Source organism: Nannospalax galili, unplaced genomic scaffold (genome assembly GCF_000622305.1).
Source record: "Nannospalax galili isolate Female #2095 unplaced genomic scaffold, S.galili_v1.0 scaffold690, whole genome shotgun sequence".
In the NCBI taxonomy this organism is placed as follows: domain Eukaryota; kingdom Metazoa; phylum Chordata; class Mammalia; order Rodentia; family Spalacidae; genus Nannospalax; species Nannospalax galili.
Window position 1 is genome coordinate 2,555,829 of NW_008329288.1, and position 12,246 is coordinate 2,568,074.

At 40.4% G+C, this 12,246-nt stretch overlaps 1 protein-coding gene across 1 annotated transcript in view; it reads left to right on the forward strand.

The window, feature by feature from the left end:
* The window catches only part of Fez1 (fasciculation and elongation protein zeta 1), a 69,929-nt gene that overhangs the window by 21,268 nt on the left and 36,415 nt on the right, over nucleotides 1-12,246 (forward strand). The window lies entirely within an intron of this gene.

The window sequence follows — 12,246 nt, forward strand, 5'->3', positions numbered from 1 at the left end:
GTTTTGTTGAAGGTAAGACAGTGACCTTGAGGCTAGGAGTTACTACAGTCCTGTTTAACACTGATGCAGAGCCTGGGTCTCAGGTCCTCTTTTGAACTCCTCTCTGTGCATTTTCTCTTGCCTCAGGTGTAAGCATGGTGTCTAGTACTTAACCCAAAATTCAAGGGAGAAGGGGGCAATAATGGAGTGAATCTAGTTATGGAAATGAATCAGGTCTGTCATGATGCAAGAGGCAGGTTTCACTCTGTTATCTCCTTGGGTTTGCAGATTTCCCTCCAGAGGGCTAATAGTTCTGGATGAATTGAGAGACTCAGGAAAGGATGATCTTGAGCTCTGCTCAGTGGGGTTTTTCTTATCTAACGCCCAGGAAAAGGAAGGTGGATGGAGGAAGACTGTTTTATTTTTATGTTGGCTAGTGCTCTGAATTCCTCCTGCAAGCCAAACCAACCAAGACCTGTGGCCTGGTGCATGCACACAGCTGGGTGGTCTCACTGAATGGACCTTTATAACTTCCACTTTTCAGACATTGACAAAAACCAGTTGTTTGTTCCCCAGCCTGCTTATGTTTGTCTTTGGGACTACAAATAAGTAATTGAGTTAAATATTACATACACTGTTGAATTGTGACTGCAAGGAGCATCATTTTGGCTTTGTTAAAATCAAGGTAGCACATGTGTATAGTGTAAAAAAGATCAAATGATAGCTCAGCAGTTAAGACCATTGGCTGCTCTGCAGAGGACCCAGGTTCGATTCCCAGCACACACATGGTAGCTAACAACCATCTGTAACTCCAGTTCTAGAGCAATCCGACGTTCTTTTCTGACCTCCATGGGCATTGCATGACACAGGCACACTTATGAAATGCAGGCATTATACTCATACACATAAAATAAAAAAATTATATATATATATATATATATTTGTCTTTTTGAGACAGGGTCTCCCTATAGCCCCAGCTGTCCTGAAACTCACTATGTAGACCAGACTGGCCATGAACTTACAGAGATCCACCTGCCTCTGCCTTCTGAATGCTGGGATTAAAGATTTGCACCACCACACCTGGTTTATAAAAAAATATTTTTAATGTTTTGGTTGTTAGCCTCAGCCTTTAACAGATGCATTATTCCTCCAGCCCCAAAAAATATTTTTTAAAAAATCTAAGTGCTTTGCATTGTCTCTCCTCACTGTGTAGTAGCAACTGCTTTTTATATTTTATTCATTCATTCATTCGTTTATTCAGTGCTGAGAATTGACCCTGGAGCCTTGTGCATGCCAGGGAAATGCTCTACTTCTGAGCTACACCTCTAATTCTACCTTTATTTCTTTTTATTTTTGACCTAGTTAATTAATTAATTTGAGGCAGGGTCTCACTCTGTAGCCCAGACTGGCCTGCAACTCTGTAACCTAGGCTGACCTAGAACTCATTCTATAGCTCAGGCTAGACTTGAACTCATGGCAATCCTTCAACCTCAGCTTCTTTAGTGCAGGGGTTGCATGCATGTTCCACCATACCCAGCCTTTTATTTATTTTAGGTGCTTTTGTTTCATTATTACATACAGATCCACTCTTGTGATAGAACACTTATATTGTATTTCCTTGGTTTTTAAAAATTAACCAGTTTGGGGCCTGGATAAAGCTCAGTGGTATGAGCATGTGCTTAGCATGCTTGAGGCCCTGGGTTCAACTGTTAGCACCAAAAAGTAAATTTAAATATATTTAGCTTTGGGAGCTGGAGGGATGGCTCAGCTGTTAAGAATGCTTGCAATTCTTCCAGAGGACTTGAGTTCAGTTCCAGGCACCCACATCAGGCAGCTTACAAATTCCTATAGCTCTAGCTCCAGGGGATCTGATGACCTCTTTTGGCTTCTGAGGCCACTTGCATGCACACACACACACACACACACACACACACACACACACACACACACCCTAAATAAAGATAAAATAAATCTTTTTAAAAATCAGTTTTGAAGGCCGGGTGTGGTGGCACACACCTTTAATCCCAGCACTTGGGAAGCAGAAGCAGGCAGATCTTTGTGAGTTCGAGGCCAGCCTGGTCTACATAGTGCATTCTAGGACAGCTGGGGCTACAGGGAGACCCTGTCTGAAAAAGACCCAGAAAATTATTTACTTATTTTAATTTTGTGTATATGAATGTTTTGCCTGCATGTATGCAAGTTCACCTGTGTTGTGCAATGCCCACAAAGGCCAGAAGAGGACACTGGATCCCCTGGAACTGGAGTTATGAATGGTTGTTAACCACGATGTGGGTGCTGGGAACTGTACCCAGATCTTGATTTGGCTAGACTGACTGGCCAACAAGCCCTAGTAACCCTCCTGTCTCTGCCTCCCCAGCATCGGGATAACAGTTGTGCACTGGTGCACTTGGCTTTCTTCATGAGTGTGGGTAGCCAAACTCAAGTCCTCATGCTTGTGTGAGAGATACTTTACCAACTGAGCCATGCCCTTAGCCCCACCCCCAGCTTTGCATGTTGAGAGATGGAGATTTCATTCTTTTATACCTCTCCAATACTCACCCCCCCCCATAAGATAGGGTTGTCACTATTTATAGTTAATTCAATGTTAAAATATGTGCCCTATTGTAATTATGTATGTACTATTTCTGGCTGAATCATATACTGTTCTATAAAAATATTCCTTTCCAATAAACTTTTTAGTTTATGCTAGAGTTAAGAATTACCTCTTTTGGGCTGGAGAAATGGCTCACTGCTTAAGAGCACTGGCTGCTCTTGCAGAGAACCCTAGTTCAGTCCCCAGAACCCATATGACAGCTAATAACTGTCTGTAACTCCAGTTCCAGGGAATCATATTACCTCTTCTGACCTCCATGGGCATTGCATGACATGGGTGCATTTACATACATTCATACACATAAAATATATAATAAAATTAAAAAAGAATTACCTCTTTTTTGAGATTTCATTTTTGTAACTCAATTGTATGGTTTTTGTTTGTTTGTTTGGTTGGTTGGTTTTTTTTTTTTTTTTTTTTTTTGGTCTTCTTGAGACAGGGTCTCCCTGTAGCCCCAGCTGTCCTGGAACTCACTATGTAGACCAGGCTGGCCTTGAACTCACAGAGATTCGCCTGCCTCTGCCTCCCGAGTGCTGGGATTAAAGGCATGCGCCACCACGCCCCGCAATGGTACGGTTTTTAAAAAAAGTTTTATCGGGGCAGGAGAGATAACCCAGCGGTTAAGAACACTGACTCTTCTTGCAGAAGACCTAGGTTCGAATCCCAGCACCCACATGGCAGCTAACAACTGTCCGTAACTCCAGTTCCAGGGGATCCAACAGCCTCTTCTCTCCTCTGTGAGCATTGCATGGCACAGGTACACTTATCTACATACAGGCAATACATGCATACACATAAAATAAAAATAATAAATAAAATATTTAAAAATTATTTATTTACTTATTTATTTTTTGTGTGTATATATGTGGGCATACATGAACCCATGGCGTGTGTGTGGAGGTCAGTGGACAACTTGCCATAATTGTTTCTCTCCTTCCACCATGTGGGTTTTAGGGATCAAACTCAGGTTTTCAAGCTTGGCGGCAGGTGTCTTTACCCGCTGAGCCATCGTACCAGCCCAAATTACCTCATTTTTATGTTTGCTTAGTTTTCAATAAGTCTATCATTAATTGAGCCCTAAACTCTGGCTGAAATGTAAAGCCCATAATACAGGTGGACTATGGTCTTTTATATGCTGGCCAGTCAGTGGTGGCCACAGAGATTCAAGCTAAGCCCAAGATGGCCTGGCAGGATGGCTCAGAAAATAAAGGTTCTTGCAGCAAATGCCTGGCAACTGGAGCTCGATCCCTGGAACCCACATAAAGGTGGAAGGAGAGAACCAACTCCACAAAGTTGTCCTCTGACCTCCACACACATGCCATGGCACATGTGCTCCCCCTCCCCCACATATACAATACCAATAAATAAATACAATTAAAAAAAGTAAGTTCAAAGAAAAATTTTATATTCAGTCATCCCATGGTCCTGGGGGACCCTACACTGGGAAAGGGGAGATTGATTGTAGGACTTCTCATAGATACCCAAATCTGTCTATGCTTACGTTCTGTATTTAAAAAAAAAAAAAAGACATAAAATTTGCATGTAGCTTACACATATCCTCCTGTATACCTTGAACCATCTATTTATAATACATAATACAGTGCAAATGCTATATAAATAGCTGTTGGACTATATTGTTTCGGACTAATGACAAGGAATAATGCTTGTACAAGTTTAGTGCTGGTGCAATTAAAAAATATTTTGATGCATGGTTGGTTTGAATTTGCAAAGAGGAATGTTTAAATAGGACCAGTTGTAGTTTGGTCCTAGAAACAGGAGTCAGGGCATGCCATATGGGGCCACCTAGGAAGCACTCATATCAGCCAGAAGGCAGAAAGGCTATCTTTCTTCTCCTTTCCTGGGGACAAGTGCAGACAGTTCAGAATTGGATAGTTAGAACGATGTCCATGGCACTAAGCTATAAGGTAGTCCTCTCCATATCCTCTGATCCTGGGTAGCCGTTAGCATAGGAATATGCTCCACAGCGCCTGATTCACATGTGCAAGGCTGCTCTCTGCTAAACTTCTTGCAGTCTCCAAGAACTGGTTTGTGCTGGTTGCATAGTCTTTTCCTATCAATAAGATTTTTAGAATGTTAAAACATTAAAAAATAAGAATTACAAATTTATATTAATGATGAAACATTAGAAAATAAAAATTGTAATAAGTATGAACAAATTTTAAAAACTCTTTAAAATTTATTTTTAGGTGTCTGAGTGTTATGCCTGCATGTGTATAAGTGCACTTGTGTTGTGCAATGCCCACAGAGGCCAGAAGAGGGTGTCGGTTTCCCTGGAACTGGAGTTATGAATTGTTGTTAGTTGCCATGTGGATGCTGGAATTCAAACCCTTGTCCTTTGCAAGAGCAGACAGTGCTCAACATCTCTCCAGCCTCAAATTCTTTTTTTTGACAAGGTTCTTTATATAGTCTAGGTTGGCCTCCAACTCATGATCCTCCTGCCTTAGCATCTCAAGTGCTGGGGTTACAGGTATGCATCATCATGTCCAGTTTTTTGTTTTGTCTTAAGACAGGATCTCACTGGGTAACTTCAGGTTAGCTTCAAATTCTCTGTGTAGCTCAGGCTCCTGCCTCCACCTCCCCAAATCAGATCTTTTATCAATTTAATATTTTTCTGGAAAATATATCAAATAGTGCCTACCATATTTCTGCCACAAACTACATGAGTCCTCACTGGGTCTCGTGCACACCCTTTGCCCAGGGACTTAACCTCTAGCTTCGTTCTGAGCATTCCTCTTGCTTTTCTCTCCTGTCTTCTGGTGGGGGAAAATCAGTGTATTCTTATGAAAGGAATACAGAGGAATATGTAGCATGGTTTTTTGCTTGTTTGATTTCTTTTCCTTTTTGGGACAAGGTCTCATACTGTATTCTGTGCTGGCCTGGGACAATGTAGCCCAGATGAGCCTTGAACTCAAGGCAGTCCTCCTGCCTCAGCTTCCAAATACTGAGATCACAGGTGCTTGCCACCATGCCTGGTTTATGTGGTGCTGATGATCAAACCTAGGGCTTCATGCTCGCTAAGCAAGCATTCTTTCAACTGAGCTGATTGTAGTCCTTAGTGTCCCCAATTCATTTTGATTTTCTTTTTTTTGTTGTTGTTTGAGACAAGGTCTCATTGTGTAGTCCTTACTGGCTTGGAACTCACTATGTAGACCAGGCTGGCCTTGAATTCACAGAAATCACCTACCACTGCTTCCCAAGTGCTAGGATTAAAAGAGTGTGCCAACACACCCAGCTGATTTTCTGTTCTTTGTAGTATGTTTTAATTTTTCCTTTCCCATTTGAAACTTTACAATAATGTACTTTAAATCTTTATGTGCATGAGTGTTTTGCCTGCATGTATATAAGTACACCACATGCATGCAATGCCCTCATAGGCCAGAAGAGGGTGTCGGATCCCTAGAACTGGAGTTACAAACAATTGTTAGCTGCCTTGTGGATGCTGGGCCAACTTCCAGGTCATATCTCCAGCCCCCAGTAAGGCGCTTTATAGTGAAGTTGTTTTTTTGTGTTTTTTTTGTGTTTTTTTATTTTTTTTGCATTGTGTTCTTAGTAGGCCCTTTCAACCTGAAAGCTCATGGCTGTACACTCTGGCATGTTTCTTTATGCTATTTCCCTGAATGTTAATTATTTCTGTAGTCCCTCCCTATTGAGATGAGTGTGTAGTCTTCCTTTGTTATGTCAGTGTGTTAAATACATGAATTAAATTTCAAATATTAGATGAACTTTGTGCTCTCGAGGCAAACCCAGTTTAGTCATGATGTAATTTACTTTTATGTATGTATTTATTTTTTTCCTCCATAACTTTACTGAAGGATAAGTGACATATGATACTAAAGTGCATAATATACATTTTGACATAGCATCCATCTGTGAAATCATCACTATGATCAAGTTACTGAGCAATCTACTCCCCTCCTTCTGTAGGCTTACCTGCTTTGTGTCATTACAGAGTAATTCAATTTTCTAGAATGTTGAACATGCAGTATGTACTTTTTGCCTGGCTTTTATTATAATTAATTACTTGGTTAATTAGCAGTAGTGGATATTGAACCCCAGACCTTGAACGTACTAAGACTCGTGCCTCACCTCTGATCTATGCTCACAGAGCTTTTGTCTGTCTTCTAAAACCCACAAATTTCCTTTTATTTTCCCTTCCCCTCTTTCTCTTTTTACAGTCCTGGCAACTTGCACCCATGGCCTTGTGCATGCTCAGCACATATGCTACCACTGAGCTACAACTCCTGCCCAGTGTGATTGGTTACATATGCATTTATGTTATTATACATCTTAACAGTTCATTCTTTTTTATTGCTAAGTAGTAGCCTATTGCATATGTATACATCAGTTTGCTCATTCAGTCATCTGTAGATGAATACATCTGTTTCTAATTTTTGAATATTGCAAATAAAGTTGCTGTGATCATTCTCATCTATGTCTTTATAAGGGCACGTGCCTGTATTCCTCTTGGGTAAGAACCTGAGGGGTAGAAGGCTGAGCCATGTGGCAGATATATGTCTAACTTTTAAGGAACTACCAAATGGTTTCCCAGTTTGAGAGCTCTAATTCTTCTATGTCCTCACCAATACTTATTACGGCAATTTTTGTTTGCTTGCTTGAGACAAGGTCTCACTATGTAGCTGTCTTGGTTACTTTCTATTGCTGTAGTAAAAACACTGATCAAAACCAACTTGGGGAGGAAAGTGCTTAGTTGGCTTACAGCTTATGGCTTAGGGCTTACAGTCCATCAGCAAGGGAAACCAAGGCAGGAATGCAGGGCAGGAACCTGACACACAGACCATGGAGGAACACTGCTTACTGACTTGCTCCTCTGGCCTCTGCTCAGTCTGCTTTCTTTTTATTTATTTTTAAATATTTTATTTTTATTTTATGTGTATAAGTATATTGCCTGCATGTGTGTCGGTGCACCTTGTGCCCTGCAATGCCTGTGGAGGTCAGAAGAGAGTGTTGGATCCCCTGGAACTGGAGTTAGGGACAGTTGTTAGCTACCATGTGGGTGCTGGGAATTGAACCTGGGTCCTCTGCAAGAGCAGTCAGGCTCTTAACTGCTGAGCCATTTCTCCAGCCCCTCAGTCTGCTTTCTTATACAATACAGGGCCACTTTCCCAGGAGTGGCACTGCCTACTGTGGGCTGGGCTCTTCCACATCACTCAACAATCAAGAAAATGTCCCACAGATATGACCACAGGTCAGTTCAATGGAGACAGTTCATCAGTTGAGGTTCCCTTTACCCAGGTGTTTCAAGTTGACAACTGAAGCTATCCAGCACAGTAACCTAGGTTGGCCAGGAACTCACTTTGAAGCTTGGGATGGTCCCTGAACTTTCAGTCCTCCCACTTCAGCCTCTATGTGCAAGGGTTATAGAGTGTGGTCCATCATGCCCAACTCTATGCTATTTGTGTGACTTTTTTTCTGGGGAGACATGAATAAAATGGCTGTTCCCTCCAGATAGGGCACCAATGACAAACCAAAGAAATGATTCTACCTTAGTGAACCAATGAGTTTACTGGCAGTTACTTACAGGAGCACAGGTGACTCAAAAGTAGGGGTTTCAGTGCAAAGCCCAGTGCAGCATGGGTGGCGACTCCTCAAAGCTGCCTCCCTGCAGCTCCCTGCACAGCTTGCCAGCTCTATTAGAATCATCTCTTTCCAGCAATTGTTAGTTTGTGTAACCTTGGGTACGGGCCTTGTGAATCTTCACTTTCAGGAGCTTCCTTGTAAATTTCATTTTTTCTTTGGGAATACTTCATTTTTTTTTTCCTGAGGCTTATGATCGCCGCCCCCCCACCCCCTTTTAGGAGGGAATGTTTGAATTTGGAGCAAATAGCTATACAACATAAGATTAGAAAGAGTGTTGAACATTGCCTTGTTTGCAAAAGAATTGTTGTTATATTAGTATTGTCCGCAGAGGTCAGAAGAAGGCGTTGGATCCCCTGGAACTGGAGTTAGGCATATTAGCCGGTCATGTGGATCTGGGAACCCAGGTCCTTTGCAAGAGCAGCCAGTGCTCTTAACTGCTGAAGCATCTCTCCAGCACTTTGCTTAGTTATCTTGCAGACCCTATAATTTTCTTTTATCGTAAGATCTATTATGACGCCCCCCTTTTGCCCCTAATACCACTGATCTGTGTCCTCCTTCTCTCCCCGTCTGTGTTTTTATCGCTTTTATTACTCTTTTTAGAGAACCAATTTTGGTTTGATTTTTCTCTATTGTTTGTTCACTTTTCAGTTAATTTATTATGTTAATTTTTTTTGCTTTGACTCTATGAGATTTTTTTTCATTCATAAACATGTTAGAGCTCTAAAATTTCCTCTAAGCACTGCTTTAGCTGAATTCCACAAATTTTGACAGGGTATATTTTCATCATCATTCAGATAAAAAGAATTTCTAATTTTCTCTTATGATTTCTTCTTTGACAAAATTAGAGCTGTTTTGCTTAATTTCAAAGTGGGTTTTTTATTCATTTATTTTGATTTGTGTGTGTGATACACACATAAATGTAATTAGAAAACCCTTTTTGTTTTTAAATTACATTTAAATTTTTATTTATTTTAAAATACATTTTAATTGAATTTTTGTGTATTTCATACACAAAATCTTCGTACTCTTTCGACTCCCTTCCCCATTGGCATCCTCCCATAGCTTTCCCCACTGGATTTCATGCACTCTGTCATTTATGTTAAGGCTTATTGTGTCAAGTTAGTGTCCCCTGAGGTCCTTCAGTACAAGTTCATCCACTGGGGTCTAGTCAACCTATCTTGAGTCATTCCCTTAAAGAAGATCAGCTTTTCCTCACACAGCAGTAATCAGCTGCCTAATAGTTTTTTGGCTAAGATTGGGGCCTGCTGCCCATTTCCACAGTTCTATGCTAGGTTTTTTGTCTGCTTGAGTTTGCATGGGTCTTGTGCATGCTGTCACCATTGCTATACATTCATAGGAACAAGGTCCCCGGAGCCTGTAAGACTTTGTTTCCATATGGTCATGCAACCTCTTTCCCTGGTTCTTACAGTCTTTCTACCCCCTCTTCTGCAATGGTCCCTGAGCCCTGGGTTCATGGCCCTCTGTTGCATGATGGAGCTTCATTGATGAGAGTTGAAGAGCTGCATTAGTATTCTCTCTACCTCTTGTTCCACTATGTTCCATGAGTCTTGGGTATAGAGGTTCCATTGTAGATGTAGATGTGTCATTTAGGGTTGGGCATTTCACAGACACTTGATTTCTGTGTGTGACCAATTGTGTGTAATGGTCTCTGTTGCAAAAGAAGATTCTTTGATGAGTGGTGACCAACATACACTTCTGTATATATAAAGATCCATATTTAGCACATAGTAAGAAATTACATTTGTTTAGGAATGTGACTCTCTAATCCTTGGAGTTTTCTCTGAGAACTATGACCTCTCCAGCCATGTGTATATATGGCTATGTTTACAGTACCATACATGAGTTCCCTCCCATTGAGTGGGCTTTAGGTCCAATTAGGTAGCTGTTGATTACCCCCAAGATTATTTATTTGTTTTGTGTGTATGTACGTGTGTGGGTGTATGCACATGTGCTCTGCTGTGCATACTGAGGTAAGAGAACAACTTGCTTCTCTTCCTCTACCATAGGGATCCCAGGAATTAAACTCATGTGGGCAGATTTGGCTGCACATGCTTTTATCTGCTGAGCCATCCAGCTGGCTAGCTGATATCTTTGTTTAAAGATTTATTTATTTTTATTTCATGTGTATGAGTGTTATATCTTCATGTATATTCATGTATAAGCACTGTGTGTGTGTGTGTGTGTGTGTGTGTGTGTGTGTGTGTGTGTGTGTGCAGTGCCCTGAGAGGCCAGAAGAGGGCACTGGAATCCCTGGATCTGGAGTTACAGATGGTTATGAACTACCATTTGGATGCTGAGAATGGATGTGGGTGCTGGGAATGAATTCCTGGTCTCCTGCAAGAACAGCAAGTGCTTTTAACCACTGAGCCATTTCTCTAGCACCTCCATCATCTTTTTTATTATTGATTTAAGTTTCAGTTTTCCAGAGAACATATTTTGTATAGTTAAAATCTTTCAAAATATCTTAGACTGATTTGTTACTCAGCATTTCATGGTACGCTTTGGTGAATGTATTATACACCATTGAAAATAATACAGACTCTGCAACTGTTGATTGTAGTGTTCTATAAATAGGTTAAGTTGGGAGATACTATTGTTGAATTCTTCTATATCCTAACTGATTTTTTGTGTGTGTTTAGTCTTTCAATATCTGACAAAAGAATGTTGAAATCACAGATATTATTGTGGATTGGTCTTTATTTCTTCAATGCTGTTACTATTTGTTATGTACTTGAAGCTATTATTGAGCACATATTTTGGTGATTGTTTTAACTTCATGATTAATTGATCCTTTTATAATTGTGTGATAGTCCTCTTTATCTCTGGTAATGTTCTTCTTAATATCTACTTTTTCTGATATGAATTTAGCTACTACAGATTTCTTGGTCATACTATTTGTAAAGTACATATCTATCTCTAATCCTTTATTTCTTTGTTTATTTATTCATTGAGAGATAAATGTAGCCTGAGCTTCCTGCCCCAAACTCCCCGATGTTGGGATTACAGGCCTGCACCGTTGCTTGTGGCTTATCTTTTTTATATTTAAGATATTTCTTTTGCGGGCATGATGGCGCATGTCTTTAATCCCAGCACTTGGGAGGCAGAGGCAGGTGGATCTCTGTGAGTTCAACACCCGCCTGGTCTATATAGTGAGTTCCAGGAAAGCTGGGGCTACAGGGAAATCCTGTCTCAAAAAGTCCAAATATACATATCTTCCAGAACCTCAATCTTATTCTGTAGACGTCTGGGTGAGGCCCAGAATGCTGAGCTGAGAAAGAAAAAAATTTGCATGGTGTTTATACATTAACATCTAATATAACATGGATAATTCGTTATGATGTAGTATCTTATATTTTTACTTATCACATCTATTTTCTTTTTAAAGAATATTTATTTTTATTTTGTGTGTATGCATATTTTGCCTACATGTATGTAAGTGTACCATATGTGTGTCCTGCCTGTGGATCCCCTGAAGCTGTAGTTACAGGTGGTTATTAACTGCCATGTGGATGCTGGGAACTGAACTCAGGTCCTTTGGAAGAGCAGTCAGTGCTCTTAACTGCTAAGCCATCTCACCAGCCCCTACATCTTTTATTTTCTTTTGTAGTGATTTTCCTCTGATCTACCTTCTCTCCACCTTTCTGAGTTAATCACACATTTTGGGGGCATTCCATTTTGTGATTTCTATTGGATTTTTATGTATACCTCTTTATTGTTACTTTGTTTTGCTTTGTGTTTTGAGAAGGGTGTTCAGAGACTCTCACTAAGTTGCCTAGGCTGGCTTTAAACCTTGAATCCCCCCAGGTAGCTGGGATTACAGCCTTACACTACCACACATGGCTCTTTGTATTTTTATACAGTATTTTCTCTGGAGATTGCAGTGCATATTACTCAGTTATCAGAGCCTATTTTGAACAAGTATTTTGCCTCTAGATAAAATATAAAACTTGAAAGTTTGTCTCTTCCCTCTATTAAGTTATGCCATGTATTTCATTCCAATTTACATTTATTTA